The 12,833-nt window shown below is 47.0% G+C and overlaps 1 long non-coding RNA gene across 1 annotated transcript; it reads left to right on the forward strand.

The window, feature by feature from the left end:
• Positions 1-1,668: 1,668 nt before the first annotated feature.
• LOC139186131 (uncharacterized) lies at positions 1,669-12,024 on the forward strand. The gene is made up of 3 exons (XR_011569635.1): positions 1,669-2,453; positions 10,798-10,997; positions 11,304-12,024. It is a non-coding gene; the product is annotated as an uncharacterized lncRNA (long non-coding RNA).
• Positions 12,025-12,833: the final 809 nt, after the last annotated feature.

The following is a 12,833-nucleotide window of genomic DNA, read 5'->3' on the forward strand; positions in this document are numbered from 1 at the left end:
GAGAGTCCTCACCAGAAACCAGCCATGCTGGCACCTTGATCTTGGACTTCAAGTCTCCAGCACTGTGAGAAGGTAAGTTTCTGTTGTTTAAGCCCCTGTTTTTGAACTGTGGTGTTGGAGAAGACTCTTTAGAGTTCCTTGGACTGCAAGGAGATCCAACCAGTCCATCCTAAAGGAAATCAGTCTGGAATATTCATTGGAAGGACTGATGCTGAAGCTGAAACTCCAATCCTTTGGCCACCTGATGTGAAGAACTGACTCATTGGAAAAGACCCTGATGCTGGGAAAGATTGAGGGCAGGAGGAGAAGGGGATGACAGAGGATGAGATGGCTGTATGGCATCACTGACTGGGACATGGGTTTGAGCAAGCTCTGGGAGTTCGTGATGGACAGGGAAGTCTGGCGTGCTGCAGTCCATGGGGCTGCAAAGAGTTGGACACGACTGGGTGACTGAGCTGAGCTATAGTGTTTTGTCTTGGCAGCTGAGTTGACTGGGTCGCCACCTGAACCTGAAACCAGCAGTTCTTAGAGCTCAGTTCATCCCCATAGGCTAGTAGAGAGAGGCGTGTCCACGTACAGGTGAGGCTCCTGCATAAGATTCCACTGCAGAAAGGATTCCAAGGCTGACTGTTATTTTAAAGCCACCGTAATAGATGATCGCAAATATCCCTGCCACACTAGCAGTGTTTCTGTGATGTCCACATATAAGCACTGTTAATTCTACTGGTCTTGTAACAGAAAGTAGTTCTTATCACACAGAATACACATAGTAATAGTTCACATACCTTAATTTTCCATAAAACTAATGTTTTTCACTTTCTTATTATATCTATTTGGTGGGAAATCTTCCTGAAATGCACTATATAGTTCACCTCCTTAAAAAACATATGTGCGTACTTGTGAATACGTGAAGTGAAGCGGTAGTCATTCAGTGGTGTCCAACTCTTGGTGGTTCCATGGACTGTAGCCTGCCAGGCTCCTCTGTCCATGGAATTTTCCAGGCAAGGATACTGGAGTGGGTTTCCATTGCCTACTCCATGGGATGTTCTCTATCCAGGGATCGAACCTGGGTCTCCCACATTGCAGGCAGATTCTTTACCATTTGAGCCACCAGATAGGCCCTACATGTGTGTATATACACTCACAAAATTTAGCCCTTCTTGATGTTGTATTGATATCATTCTGAATACCAATAGAACAAGACCTTTGGTGGCTCCTGACATAGGCAAAATTCTTTACCTCCAGTATCAACAATTCTCTCTGGTGTTAAATGACCCCAAGCTATGGGTTGCCATCACAAGCATTTCATGTTTAGAACACGGATGATGAACTACTTCTTACTCACTGTCTGTGGCAACAGTTGTGAAATTTCTAAGTGCCGTGGGCCCTCCGAGCAGGTTCGTCTGCAGTAATGCCCAGAGCCCGCGGTTAAATGGCAAATACCTCAAGTCACGGAGGGCTTCCCTGGTGGCTCAGATGGTAAATAATTTGCCTGCAAATTATTTTTGGAAACCAGGGTTTAATCCCTGGGTTGGGATGATTCCTTGAAGAAGAAAATGGCTACCCACTCCAGTATTCTTGCCTGGAGAATTCCATGGACAGAGGAGCCTGGTAGGCTACAGTCCGTGGGGGGTCACAATGAGTCAGACAAGACTGAGCAACCAATGCTTTGCTTTCAAGTCATGATGGGCAGGAGAGCTCCCCAGTGAAAGAGTAGAGCCAAGGACATGTCTAAAAGCTATGGGAGTCAAACAGCTAGTCCCCCAGGGCCTGTGCATTTCATTCTGTGTAAGAGACATGAAGCCATTCTGAGGGCCCCTCTTCCTGGAAACCACGTGAAATGAAGCAACACACAGGATTCTAGGGCAAAGGATTACATTCAACACAGAGAGTGATATCTAATAGGGTGCTGGAAGAAGCAGAAGCTTCAAGTCTGTGCCGGTGTTCTCATTTGGGAAACACCCATAGTCGGGAATCATCTGACACCAAAGAACATTGGTGCCATTGGGAGTGTGATGACTAAACGTGGGAGCCCAGTACACGAGAGGGTCCTGACATCAGAGCAGTCAGAAGCATCTCTGCCGAAGTCACACATCAAGGGCATGTACATAGGAGCAATAAGCAAATGTATTCTGAGAAGATGGAGAAATAAAGGGATGACCCCAGGAGGCTCTGCGAAGCCTTGTGACAACCCAATGTGGCTGCTACGCCAGCAGTGACACAGGAGCCTGCCTGGGACCCTTCCAGCACCAAAGTGGATAGTGCTGTGGGTCCTTTTCGGTCCACTTAACAACGTCCTGTTCAGATGAATTGTCCAAATGGTGGTCTCCATGACAACAGGCTGACTCACAGAATGCCAGAGTCAGGAGGCAACAACCATGCCAGAAACAGACCTGAAATTAGTTCCTGATGAAGATGAAATGAGGTTCTCCGGGCAGGAGAACAAAGGAGAGGTGAGGGGCAATCCTTCAAAGAAACTCTGTTCCCCTTGCAGCCCTTTCCGGGGAAATCCTGACGCTGTGTTCCTTCACACACCTCCTGGGGTTAATTATGTTTCACAGTTGGCCCTGGTGATGGCTTATACTTAGGGTTCTGACTTGATATTTCTTCCCTGCTGTAAACGTCAGAAAGGCTGCCCTGCTGTGTCTCAACAGAGTGGAACAATAAAATGTCCATTGTTTCACCACCTCCTTCCCAGCCTTCCAGAGAACATCATCAACAGGGAAGCTGCCTTATTTCCTTTTATTTTCATTTTGATACCTACCCTTTCTGTTTGGGGGGAAAATTTTTTTTTTAGTGACTTTTGGTTGGAACAATGAATTCGCTTGGTGAGACCATGTCTCAGTTGCTCTCCTTCTCACTCTAAAATTATTCACTTTGCTTCCCCGGAGACAAGATAAAATTCACAGCTCTCTCACGGCAGCATTTCTTTTCTTTCCCTCTCTTTGGGCAAAATTGCATGGGGTTTTTAAAACTTTAAACATGGAGAAAATGACCATTTCTTAAATCCAATATTTTGTCTTTCATCTCCTGTTTACTCAGCCTAAAGCCTCAAGGTCAGGGTAAAATTAAAATCACACTAAATGGCTCTGGTTTGTTTTCCTAGTTCCAGGAATATCTGCTTAGTCAATCCTTTACCAGGATGTGATTTTGAAAATACATTAAAACCAATCATTTATTTATCCATTCATTTAGGATATTCTGTTGAGAGTTGGTGATTGACAGGGAGGCCTGGCGTGCTGCGATTCATGGGGTCACAAAGAGTCGGACATGACTGAGCGACTGATCTGATCTGATCTGATTGAGAGCCTTCCATTGCAGACCATGTGCTGGGTGCTAAATGCAGAGACGAACAGACATCATCTCTGCCCTTTCAGGGATCAAAATCAGTATTGAGAAAGCAATGTTAGTACCTGAAAAATGGTGTGATAGAGAAATGCCGCAGGTTCTATCGGAGCAGAGGAGGAGCCCCTAATTCAGGGCTGGGAGGAAAGGGAGAAAGATTTCTAGAAGGGAGAGGGAATAATCCGGGTATCTGCCAAGAGATGGGCCAGGTCAGGCCAAGACCTATGGGATAAATGGGACTTAGACCAGTTTGGTACCCAGAGAAGTGCTCACCTAATTCAGTGAATGTTATACTGAGTCAAGGATTATGAGTAGAAAGTAGAACATTTGGTAGAAACCAAGAAATAAAATACATGAAGACACGGAGGCATGACAGAGCACAGAACGTTTGAATCCTTGAGCCATAATGATGAGAGACTTAGGAAGAGCTGCCCACAAGGTCATGGTTAGATCCTTTCCCTAAGATGCCTAGGAGGAGCCACAATGCCAGATAAAGCTTAATTGAAGCAGGTCATGGCCACAAGTCCTGGCCAAAAGATCTCCTTGAGGCAGACTTGTCATCAGACTCCTAGAAAGCCTGTCTTCCAGCTGCCTACGTTTTGAGAGGACGCTGGCATTTGATGCCACTCAAAACCCAAGGAGTGTAAGTGGAGAGCTGCAGGCTGGAGAAGCTTCCATGGTTTGCTGATGTAACCAATGGCAACACCTCGGGGCTGCTGCTTTTGGACGGAGGCCAGACGACCCAAGGGCAGTGGTACAGAGACATGATGGTGGGACGGCTGAGCCCAGCACAGAAGCCACCCACACACACGTGTGGGGCTTCCCAGCTGAGGGGCTTTAAGAGGGCCACAGAGATCAGAAGCCACTGTAAGAAGGAAGGTGTTTTCTCTCTGTCACATGCAAGAGCACCATTCAGGGCAAGGTCAGTGGAAGGTGGGGGCCACTGGAGGTTGGGGCTTATACCCTTGACCCATGCGTCCAAGGATACTTTCAGCTATCACCTGCTGGGTTTTCCCAGTGACTGCTTGTGTCCACCAACACCACAGCTCATCTGCCGTTGAAACTGGATCATGCTATTGAGACAGACAGCCCAGGAAGTGGAGGCGCCAACTGGAGAAAAGAAACCATTGCTTCTGCTGTGAATTTCAAACCATATTTCACTCTGAAGGCAATGAAATTTTGTATGACTGCTTTAAAAAAAAAAAAAAAAAAGGTTTTATCAGGACTCTCAAAGGTTTTTGTTTTGAACACACGAAGAACCAAAAGCCTTGGGGCCTGGCCATCACAGCAAGGCATGAGGGGAAGAAGATGGTGACATGAAGGTTCCCACCCCACCGGAAGAAGAGGAACCTGGAAGGAATATGGTTTCCCTCTCTCGGAACCTCCCCTCCTCTCTCACCAGACCTGTGGGTTCAGAACCCTGTTGGTGGTGCCGGACCGAAACTGCAGCCTGGTCACCCTGGCTTACAGTGCAGTCGTACTACCCATGGAGGGGCCCATGCAGGTGGCCTCCCAGCGCCCTGCACTCCCCTGCAAGCGTGGTGAAGAAAGAGGTCACAGGGAGTCCCCAGGCCTTCCGAGGAAAGCATCGTCATCTGGGGCACCGAGCGAAGCCCATCAGAGAGCACGTAGGTGGTGGGTAAGACCTGAAAGGACGAATGAACGACCAGTTGGATGCGTCAGTGAATACATGGATTGGTGGATGGACAGACCGAGAGAGGGCTTAAAAACAAAACACTTCAGAAGCCCAGGTTCGAAAAGAAAGCTAGATCAGAACTGAAAAGCAGTCACAAGGTGCTAAGGAGAAAAGGGTTGCTAGATGACTTTCATTCAGTGATTGGCTCTTGCTGAGACCTAGTTCTATTGGCTTCCTTGATGGCTCAGCAGATATAGAATTTGCCTTCATTGTAGGAGATGCAGGAGAGGCGCATTCCACGCCTAGGTTGGGAAGATCCCCTGGAGAAGGAAATGGCAACCCACTCCAGTACTCTTGCCTTAAAAATCCCATGGACAGAGGAGCCTCGCCGGTGACAGTCGGAGGATAGCAAGAGTCAGACAGGACTGGGCCACTGAGCACAGCCCAGTGTTACTGAAGGGGCTAGCCCTACGGCAGCCCCCCAGGGGAGGCAGGAATGGGGGTCTCAAGACATCTAACCAAGGAAGTGTCTGGTCACTTAGCTGTTACTCTCTCTTAGGATAACATTAAATCCCACATAGAGTGTAAACGTATCTATTTTTATATGACCCCTCTGCCATATATCCATGGGTTGAGAGAACCATGAGAAACATCATCTTCACATCCAGAAAGTAGTGTTGTGTGGAAAGTACCCAAAAAGAAAGTTCTTTTTTAAAAATACTATTGTTGCTGTAACCTCCAAACCCTCACCTGGTATGAACTTTGGGTATTTACTTAAAAACAAAGTCTGAGCTCTATTTACATCCACCCAGGAATTCCCCAAGGTTGTAATAAGGCTCTCCAAATCCCTGGTCAAATTTCATTTACATAGGATGACCCAGATGAAACCATCCACTCTGTGTTTACCCCACACACTCTGCCAAATTTCAACATTCTTGCCAGAAGGCAAATGCACTGTTTCCGTGATTTCATCCTGAGAGTCTGAAGGCATTCCTCATATTTCCAAAGAAAAGCCCCACATGCCGGGCCAGATTTGGTTGGTTATAGAGCCACACAGGCAAAAACTGGCCTCATCCACTTCAAGATTTCCTCAGTTGCCAAAAGTTATTTACTGAAGCAAAACCCAGATTAACCTAAATTGTGTTCACAAGAGAATTGTTTGGTAATGCTGAAATGAAACAAACAAGAGTCATCCAGAAATTCCTTTTTGTTTCAGTGCTTGTAAAATTTTGTCCTAGAAAAATAAAAATATAAAAGTTAAAATATCCTATCTGTTAATAACCACCAAGAATATGCACATTTGACATTCCCTTGATGAACCCAGAGTCTTGCTTGGACAAGTATGTTGGGCACTGTCCAGTAACACCATCCCATCTAGTCAGTACTGAATCAGGGTTGACTGGCAGAAGAGTGTGGCTGCTGAGGCCATTAGCTCTGAAGCCAGATAGCTTGGTTCATTCCTAGCTTTGCCCCTTACTAGCTGTGTGATGGTGAGCATCTCTCGACGCCAATTTCTTTAACTTCTGTAAGAAAGTTCTATAAGCATACGTGCATGCAGGCATGCTCAGCTGTGTCTGACTCTTTGTGAGCCCCTGGATCGTAGCACACCAGGTTCCTCTGTCCATGGGATTTTCCAGGCAAGAATACTGGAGCAGGTTGCCATTTCCTCCTCCAGGGTACCTTCCCAACCCAGAGATCAAACCCACAGCTCCAGCGGCTCCTGCGTGAAGGTGGAATCTTACCACTGAGCCATCTCAGATGGCCCAATAGCAGATTAAGAGAAGGGTCCCCCTTCCAAGGCTGTTATGAGGATTAAATGAGTCTGTGTTCATAACATGCTTAGCCTAGTGTCTGGTTACCTGGTGTGCCCATTGTCATAACCTCTAGGGGCTTCAGGGGTTCCCTGTAGGAAGAAAGATGAAGGACACTTTCAGCCGTGGCCCAGGTGAACCCCACTCTCCACATCTCGCCACCCTGAAGCTTGGCTGTCAGCTTTCCCTCCTGCTCCACCTCCAGCTCTCCATGCTCCTATGGTCCTAAGGTGTAGATGAAGGAAACTAGACTGGATATCACTTGACCTCATAGCCACCCCTGGAAATTACATTTCTAAAATAAATGCTGCCAACCACACAGCCAAGGGTAAGTCTACAAACAGATTCAGCTTCCTGGGAAAACATCACCTGTGTTTATCTTCCTTCATACCAATTCTGAGCAAAAATTCCAAAATTCAATCTCAGTACCTATTTGGGGCTTCTGATCTACCAGCATCATACAAAGAGCGAACATGTCCTCCAAAAGTCCTAGGGCCTGATACTTGCTTCCCTGTGCTGGGGCAGAGGGAGCCAATTGCTCTTGGGGCCAGGAGCCCCATTTCCTGGACTTTAGCCCTGCTGGAACTCCATACAACCATTTCTGTCCAAGGTCTCAATGCTGATCCAGAATGTGGACAGAGAAGGAGTGAGGCAGTAGACCCAGCAATCTCCACCAGCTCCCCAGGCTCAGGGTGGGTCCCCTTCCCTCTGATACTCACATACCCCACAGATCCTCACCTCTCTCTTCTGCTCCAAGAACTTGCAGTCAAGCAACCCTAAAAGACCTGTCTCCTTCCTCAGAATGAGGAAAAGTGGGATAAAATGAGTAAAACACAAAAATGTCCCAGGTAACCACAATCTTCCACCCCACTACAAACGAAGTAATTCCGGTGAATGGAGGGTCCTGGTTATTAAGGTTCTACTAATCATGCTTCTCAGGCTTCCCTGGTGGCTCAGCAGTAAAGAATCCATCTGCCTGCCAATGCAGGAGATGCAGGTTCGATCTCTGGGTCAGGAAGATGCCCTGAAGAAGGCAGTGGCAGCCCCCAAAGACAGAGGAGCTTGGCGGGCTACAGTCCATGAGGTCGCAGAAGAGTTGGACACAATTTAGCAACTAAGCAACAACAAATCATGCTTTCCAGTGCTTTATTTTCAGCACGCAGGTAGGAGCACCAAGTGCTTTTAATGGTCTGACTGGCAGAAAAACCTGATCTTGTTCATTAAAGGATGACAAACATCATTGTTCAGTTTGGTGATGGATGTACCAGAAATGTACATGTCTATTCATACACGTGGATGTATTTCCCCTAAATGTGCAATGTCGGCAGAGCAGCTTCCGCTGAGCCCTCCCATCCTGTCCTCGAAACAGACTGCCAAAAATCCAGCCCATCTGGGTCACTGCTCAGCAAGAACAGGGGCCCTCTGCCGGCACTTGGAGTCAGAGGGGCTCTTGCCTTGTGCCCTGACAGTACACACACACATCTGTACATATGCCCTGAGCCAGTGGCGGGGAAACAAGCTCAGAGCAGGAGAGCAGGGAGCAGAAGCAGAGACCTCACATCTCATCCCACCTTCTCTAATAACATCAGGGCTCCAGTTCACAGACCTGAATAATCACCTTGTTACAATACACCAGAGTCACATGTTTAGCTCTTTGGATCCTCACAAGGACCCTGGGAAACAGAATCGACAGTTTCGTGACTGACAAGGAATCCGTGACAAGCCCCAGATCACCAAGCTAAGACGTTGAGGGCACTGCTCAGAGTCTTGGCTGTCTCAGGTCCCAGGTCAAGATGTTTCTTTCCACTAATGACAACCCTTCTCCTGCGTAGAACTCATCCCAGTTGGGAAAACACGTCCATGGCTGGTACATCATTCAAACTACTCCCAAAAACCTAGAAGGAAAGCAGTATTATCACTTCCTGGGTAACAAAAGTTCAAATTGATGATTTGCCTGAAGTAATAGAGACAGCTATCAGGGTTTCCTTGCTATTCTTTGGAACTATGCATTCAAATGGGTATATCTTTCCTTTTCTCCTTTGCTTTTTGCTTCTCTTCTTTTCACAGCTATTTGTAAGGCCTCCTCGGACAGCCATTTTGCTTTTTTGCATTTCTTTTTCTTGGGGATGGTCTTGATCCCTGTCTCCTGTACAATGTCATGAACCTCCATCCATAGTTCACGAGGCACTCTGTCTATAAGATCTAGTCCCTTAAATCTATTTCTCACTTCCACTGTATAATTGTAAGGGATTTGATTTAGGTCATACCTGAATGGTCTAGTGGTTTTCCCCACTTTCTTCAATTGCAAGGAGAGATAAGAAAGCCTTCCTCAGCGATCAATGCAAAGAAATAGAGGAAAACAATAGAATGGGAAAGACTAGAGATCTCTTCAAGAAAATGAGAGATATCAAGGAAACATTTCATGCAAAGATGGGCTCAATAAAGGAAAGAAACGGTATGGACCTAAAAGAAGCAGAAGATATTAAGAAGAGGTGGCAAGAATACACAGAAGAACTATATAAAAAAGATCTTCATGACCCAGATAATCACAATGGTGTGATCACTCACCTAGAGCCAGATATCTTGGAATGTGAAGTCAAGTGGCCTTAGGAAGCATCACTACGAACAAAGCTAGTGGAGGTGATGGAATTCCAGTTGAGCTATTTCAAATCCTGAAAGACAATGCTGTGAAAGTGCTGCACTCAATGTGCCAGCAAATTTGGAAAACTCAGCAGTGGCCACAGGACTAGAAAAGGTCAGTTTTCATTCCAATCCCAAAGAAGCAATTCCAAAGAATGCTTGAACTACCGCACAATTGCACTCATCTCACACACTAGTTAAGTAATGCTCAAAATTCTCCAAGCTAGGCTTCAGCAATACGTAAACTGTGAACTTCCAGATGTTCAAGCTGGTTTTAGAAAAGGCAGAGGAACCAGAGATCAAATTGCCAACATCTGCTGCTGTGAGAGTTGGACTATAAAGAAAGCTGAGCGCCGAAGAATTGATGCTTTTGAACTGTGGTGTTGGAGAAGACTCTTGAGAGTCCCTTGGACTGCAAGGAGATCCAACCAGTCCATCCTAAAGGAGATCAGTCCTAGGTGTTCATTGGAAGGACTGATGTTGAAGCTGAAACTCCAATACCTTGGCCACCTGATGCAAACAGCTGACTCATTTGAAAAGACCCTGATGCTGGGAAAGATTGAGGGCAGGAGGAGAAGGAGATGACAGAGGATGAGATGGTTGGATGGCATCACCGACTTGATGGACATGGGTTTGGGTGGACTCTGGGAATTGGTGATGGACAGGGAGGCCTGGCGTGCTGTGATTCATGGGGTCGCAAAGAGTTGGACACAACTGAGCGACTGAACTGAACTGATCAGGGCTTCCTTGATAGCTCAGTTGGTGAAGAATCTGCCTGCAATGTGGGAGACCTGGGTTCAATCCCTGGTTTGGGAAGATCCCCTGGAGAAGGGAAAGTAATTCCATGGACTGTATAGTAAAGTAATTACTGGAGAATTCCATGGACTGTAAAGTCCATGGGGTTGCAACGAGTCAGACACGACTGAGTGACTTTCACTTTCAATGAAAACAGAGAATCAACAAAGGCATCTTTGGCCTTCAAATCCCTTGCTCCTTCCCCTACCTCCTTGCTGTCTTTTTTTAAAAATAATATTTTAAATGCTCTTTTTAAAATTTTTTGGCTGCTCTGGGTCTCGTTGTTGCACCTGGCTTTCTCTAGCTGCGGCAGGCGGAGACTGCTCTGTAGTTGTGGTTCGTGGGCTTCTCATCGCTGTGGCTTCCCCTGTGGCAGAGAACAGGCTCTAGAGCATGTGGGCTCAGTAGCTGCGGTGAGTGGGCTTAGTTGCCCTGTGGCATATGGGATCTTCCTGGACTAGAGATTGAACCCAGGTCCCCTGCGTCGGCAGGCAGCTTCTCAACCAACTGGACCACCAGGGAAGTCCCTTGATGTCTTTTGATGAGCCTTTCGCTCTGTTCTTTTGTCAGCTGGCAGCCGAAAGCATCATCCCTGAGAATCAGGATGACCACTTAGCATCAAACCTGGGCTTACTCTGTGTCAGGCCCCATGCTCACACTGAGAATACAACTGTCAACAAGAGAAGGTCTGCACTGGGGTTCCAGGACCAGCAGGGGAGGTGGACTCATGAACCAGTAATACCCTGTAAGCAACAGGTGCTGTAGTAGAGGTGTGTACGGGTGCTCTGGGTATTCAAGGTGGGGGAGATGTGTGCTACCTGCCCAGGAAGAGGGCAGGGGTGATACTGAAGCTGTCCACAGTATTACTTAAACACGAGACTCAATGTAAACACAACATAAAACCTGAAAGGACAACACAGTTTTACTCCAGCAGTTCATTGACAGTAAAGACAATTATAAGAAAAAAAAGATGGGCGCGATCAGCTAAACTGCTGATGGTTTCTATTCTTGACACTTTAATTTGAATTGTCCTGAGTCATGCTTATAACCCTTGACATTTCTTATTTCCAACACAGGTAAAAACCCTCCAGCACCAAGTTGTTTATCTAAAGCCATCCCGGAATTTGTGCCACAGTTGCCACTGTATCCTGTGCAAGGAAAATGAAAAGGCCAAATTTAGCAGCAGATGACAAGCATCAGGACCAGGCGTTTCCGAGAAGCTTATGAAATCCTCTCCTGTTTACTCTGACTCTTAAATCTCCCTTCCCAGAGCCCGTCTTTCTCATGGGGCTGAGGTGTGGGCTCATCCCACGGCTGCTACTTCCTGTCTCTTTGAATCAGACGTGCCTGCCTCGGGGTGCCCTGGCTGCTTTGCAGCCCAGGGCCATCTGAAAGGCTGGCAGCATCATTTCCCTGAACCGAGTTCCCCAAACAATGCAGTGATGAGAAATGAAAACCGAAATGGCATAGGCATTTCGTGTTTACACAGCACCCTGGCCCTGAGTCTTCTTTAGTAAATGGCCTTCCACATAAAGACCAGACTTACATGCCAACAAAGGCACAGAACAGTTCCTTTCCAAGGCCGGGTTCACTTTCCAAACAAGACATCACGTGCCTAAAGACAGTAACCTAAGGAGAATGACTGACTGCTTCCCAGTTCAGGAAGAAAGATGAGGGGAAAAAATCATAAAACTAAAAAAAAAAGAAAAATTAGAAAGCTGCCTTCAGATTTTTATTTCCCAAATATGTCCGGATTTGAAACATCCTTTTGGTACTCATCTATTAAAAAAAATAATATTTTTCCTATGGCATTCAAAAATCCTTTGCATTTTGAATTTTTTTTAAAGAGATGGCCTTTTTTGGGGTCATATTCTTTTGTAACATTTGGTGAGCTGGGACCCAGGTAGCAACATTTTCTTCCCTACTTTCTAGAAGGGATCCCTCCCTTTTTTCTCACCCTTTTACTTGCCTCCCCAGGGTTACAACCACACAAACCAGCCCTCCAGTATCCATCTGGTCAACCCCCAGGAGCTATTTTGGGTTTGGCCTGCCTTCAATCCACTTTTGCTGCCAGTGCAGGCTCAGCTCCTCAACCCTCCTGGGACTCTTCTCTAAGAAAATTTTGAAAAATACAGGTTTCCCCCAGGGCAGGAGTCCATGCCCATCTCAGCTCAGAGAGCTCCCAGGAGGTACTAAGTACCAACCTACGTGCCCCTGGGGGAGAGACAGGAAAGGCAGAGCTGGCCTCCTCATCCTCACCTCACTGTTCTCCACTCTCTCCCCCTCTCTTCTGCGGCCTCTGGCCCAATCCTGCAAATATCCTGCGTGCATGAAGCTGTACCTGATCTTTAGCTGGAATGCATCTGCATTTGTCCAGCTAGCTCCTGCTGGTCCCTCCAGCCTCTTCCTCATCCCCAACACGGCTCAGATTCTCCTCTTTGATGCTCGGTAGACTCTGCTCCAGCAGGCCCCTCCCTCACCACACAGAGCGGGCCCCTCCACGTGACCGTCTTCCCACCCCTCGGGCCAGACTGTGAACCCCTTGAGGCTAACCACTGTACTTGGCTAAGCCCTGCAGCCTAAGTGGCAGGCACATGGTCGGTGTC

This window comes from Bos indicus, chromosome 12 (genome assembly GCF_029378745.1).
Source record: "Bos indicus isolate NIAB-ARS_2022 breed Sahiwal x Tharparkar chromosome 12, NIAB-ARS_B.indTharparkar_mat_pri_1.0, whole genome shotgun sequence".
Classification (NCBI taxonomy): Eukaryota; Metazoa; Chordata; class Mammalia; order Artiodactyla; family Bovidae; genus Bos; species Bos indicus.